This window comes from Stegastes partitus, unplaced genomic scaffold (assembly GCF_000690725.1).
Source record: "Stegastes partitus isolate 25-593 unplaced genomic scaffold, Stegastes_partitus-1.0.2 Scaffold1774, whole genome shotgun sequence".
Taxonomy (NCBI): domain Eukaryota; kingdom Metazoa; phylum Chordata; class Actinopteri; family Pomacentridae; genus Stegastes; species Stegastes partitus.
The window spans coordinates 70,277-74,415 of record NW_007579505.1 but is presented as its reverse complement, the minus strand read 5'-3'; the positions used below and the strand labels follow the sequence as shown (position 1 = coordinate 74,415).

Here is a 4,139-nt window from a genome sequence, read left to right as displayed (position 1 = left end):
TAAATACAAAATTTAATTATATTAAAAAAATCTCAATTAACAAATATAAAAAGAATAAAAATATAAAAAGAATAAACATAAAATGAAAGCGTGCTTATTTCTCATCCTATTTTAAATGTGCTGTATAAATAATTCAGTATGAAGGACCTCCCTGAGCTAAAGCAGCATCCTTTATTTTATACATAAATAAATCCACATGTAGAGACTATATAAAACATATAGTATGATGTAATAGCACCGCGTTGTCTGGTTACACTATTTAACCCGTGATTTCGTCCCTTTGATCCCGTTGTCAGGATGGCCGAGCGGTCTAAGGCGCTGCGTTCAGGTCGCAGTCTCCCCTGGAGGCGTGGGTTCGAATCCCACTTCTGACAAAGTATTTCTTTTACAGCTCCGTGTGTTTTTACCACTGAATTGATCTGATAAGAGATAAATAACCCTAAGCCTAAGCCCACAGCGCTTTGATTTAACCAAACTGACCCTGTTAAATAAGTCCCGAGCAAACGTTCCCTGAAGGTTAACACACAGCTGTGTTTACAACATGATAAATAAAACAGATTAAAGTCAGACAGTGATAGCCTTTATTAAGCAAAGAGAAGATAATTAATGTAAAAAAAAAAAAAGAAGTTTATTTTGCTGGGAAAAAGTACAGTCCAATGTAAGAGAACCAGTCAACAGCTGGTTTCCTCCTGAACAGAAAACAAGCACAAAACAACAAATTCTGCATAAAATTACACAGAAGCCCAATAAATGAACCCTTTAGTCCTGACTTTAGTGACGTATTGTGTCAACGTTAATCTGTTTTAAATCCTAAAATCGCAGCATTCTGGTTAATCATCTGTGAAACGGGGAGAGCGCAGACACACAGGCTCACACAGCTCACAGCACCGCTGCAGCCGCTATACAGCACGTGATTGGCTGGATGTTTCCCGCTGCAGCCGCTATACAGCACGTGATTGGCTGAATGTTTCCCGGTGCAGTCACTATGCAGCACGTGATTGGCTGTTGAAGGGCCGGGCGGGCCCGTGTCTTAAACCGCCATCTTTGATGTTCCCGGTAGAGTGAAGGTCCTCCATTAATTCACCTGTATCCTGTGACTAGCGGAAATGTAGAGAAGATTCTCTGTTTTAAGGTTAATAGTCTGTATCTGATCAAAGTTAATTTGCTTTCTTTCAAGTGTATTGTCAGACGGTTGTTTTCCTGCTGAGATATGTTTAAAACAAATTCAAACTCAGCCCCTTGTCACCATTTTAAGATCAAAGTTCTTCCTACCAGAAGGAGTAAAGTGGAGGACCCTGCTAAAGGTAAGGTTAAATATGTTTGTCATGGTGCCTCTAACAGAGCTGACTGATTATTGATAACCTTTGTTACCGCTTGGCTCAAAAACGATAACAGGAAGACAATAGCAGGGTGGTGACTAAAACAATTTATTTTAACAAAAACCAATCTGTTAAAAACAACAAATCCATGCTGCTGATGTTCCTGGAGCGACAGGCCGGATGAGGGAGGCCTGATAAGGCTGATCCACTGGGTCCAGGTCCAGCCAACCAACAACCCTCATCCAGCCTGTGGAGCAGGAACACACAGGGACACCTGGTGGACAGGTGGAGGGTCGCCACACCATAATCAATGCAGCAGTGTGTGGTTTAGCTCAGCAGCTAGTTAGCTTCAGCTTGCTAACTGTGTAGCTCATTTCTAAGGTGATAGTGGAGAAATATGAAAATGATGTTAAAACCTCTGACATGTTGGTGTTTGTGGCCAACCTCAGCGAGAGGTCTCTGCTCTAATGTAGTTTAATCTGGCATGAAGCTCCAGCAGAGAGACATGTCACCTGGATGTACCTGTGCCTGGTCTGTGGGCGTTCCACCTGGTTGTAATTAGGCCTGAATGATTGTGACGCTTGTGACACATACTGTGATTATAATTTGAATAATGTGATCATAATTTAGCTTCCACCCGTTTACAGTCTGTAGTGACTTCTGAATGTCTCACACAGGTGGAGTCTGGGAGCTGATTCTGGGCTCCATAATGCAGGATTATTACGGTAAGTTCTCTATCAGTTGTTTATGTGAGAGTCCTGAATGCATTATTTGTAAAATATGTTTTAATATAAATCATATAATTTGTCACCTGCGATAGAATCAGAACCAGAATCAACTGTATTGGCCAAGTTTGTACAAACAAGGAATGTGACTCCAGCTCTCTGTGTTCAGTCATCAGAAAAACAACAACTAAGTACTAAAAACGAGGCAACAGCAATAGTACAGTATATTGTCCACGTGTTTAATGAAATCAGACCAGAAGGAAAGTGCCTCGCGCTCCTTTCTCTGCAGGATCTGTGCACAGTGTGCACCAGCATCACTGCAGGACGGAGTGTACTGGCGCTGCCGGGTGAGTCCGTGATCCTCAGTGTGACCTGTTACAGCTACAGGTAAGTAGAGGTAAAGCCCGTCTGGACTGTCATCAGATTGGCTCAGCTTCTTTATCATACGGATTAAGCCTGTTACTTATAGCTGCTCTTGGTTTTCCTAAATGTGTTAAGTCTTTACTGAATATCTGTATAAATACAGCCTTTAGTGGAACCCTGCAGGTGATGACCAGATTTCAGCATGAAACCTCCTCAGCAGATTATCTACAGTCAGATAATCGTTCTATGTTTGTGTTTTTATATGCAAATGAGGCATTATCTAATTAAATATACACTAATTTATGTTAATTTCAGAGCGTAAATCTAAACATTAGATAAATCCATCCTCAAACTTCTTTTCATTTTGTTGACATATGAGAGTTTTTGAAGAGTGAGTGAATCATGAAACACTGTCAACAGCCAGAAAAACAACATTTTCTCCATGTTAGGAATAAAATGTTGAATAAATCAGGCTGTGAGTGATATATGAACAAACCCCTCTGCAGACACTTTAGAGTACAGACAGAAATAAAAGTGGAGCGTTTGGAGGATGGAGGAGCTGCTAAAGTGCTGCTGCAGGTGGAGCTGCGTTACTCTCCTTTACATCCAGTTTATATTCAGAAATCTGAGTCTCCAAGCAGGATTCATGGGAGAAGAAAGAACAAACTGGTTCTCAGTTTGTCTACAATCTTTGATTTCTGTGCAGATGTTTGACCATTGAAACATTTACAACAATTAGTAAAAAGTTGAGAGGAAAAATATATCAAATATCCAAAAAAAAAACTAATAATAAAAATAAAGAAATGATCAAAACACATAACAAAAAATAATGAAAAATATCAATGAATATCAGCAGATGGTATAATAAAATTATAGAGTCTAATTTTAATAGTAGAAGCTAAACTTTAAACAGAAAGTCTGAATCTATGCAGCCTAAACCAGTGCACTTACACAACAATGTCAGTGTTTGTGCCTGTTAGTGTTCCTTTAAATGAAAGTATTTATCACAGCTTACAGTCAACCTTCAACTCGGTGTTAAATGTCCAAGTCTTGCCCTCTGACCATTATTCACTGCTCGGCCTTCCTGGCTCCGACTGAATATAGCAGGAGTCCTGCTGCACCATAATTGGCCCTGATGGTTGAAGTGCAGCAGGCGGGGGCAGCTAAGCCGAGCATCAGTGCACACGTGTGACGATTAGCTCCTGATGGACGTCCTGCTGTCACCGTGATCCGACCTGCATCCAGAGAGCGACACGACAGCTTCTCAGGAATCATTTCACTGTTTAATCTGCAGCAGGTGGAGGAGCTGCTGATTTATCCTCCTGTGGCTCAGACTTTTAATTAAAGGATAAATCATCTCTGGTTCTGCATGACACCTGATCAGAGCTGAGTCACCGAGAGGAGGAAACCCTCAGTCTGCTGACTCACTCATTCATCCCTCACTGGGGGGGTCTTTCTGTTGTCCTGCTCTGAGTCAGGATCAGTCCGTCCACCTCGACTCAGCTCCGCCCTCCATGACCCACCAAGCGCCTTACTGAGCACAGATGGTGCATGAAGCCACTGTGGGAGTGGGAGCTGTGACTCAGCACTCTGTGGGAGGGGGTCACGCTGCCTGTGAGAACCCCCCATGTTTACTGTGTTAGCTGCTTTCCGTGGGAAACTCTGACCTGACCCGGCCCACAGTTAACCAGTGTTTAAACCAGCTTCACTTTTCAGATGACAGAGTTATCCA

At 41.9% G+C, this 4,139-nt stretch overlaps 1 non-coding gene across 1 annotated transcript; it reads left to right on the top strand.

Moving 5' to 3' along the window:
- Positions 1-291: 291 nt before the first annotated feature.
- trnal-cag (transfer RNA leucine (anticodon CAG)) lies at positions 292-374 on the top strand. The gene has a single exon. It is a non-coding gene; the product is annotated as a tRNA-Leu (tRNA).
- Positions 375-4,139: the final 3,765 nt, after the last annotated feature.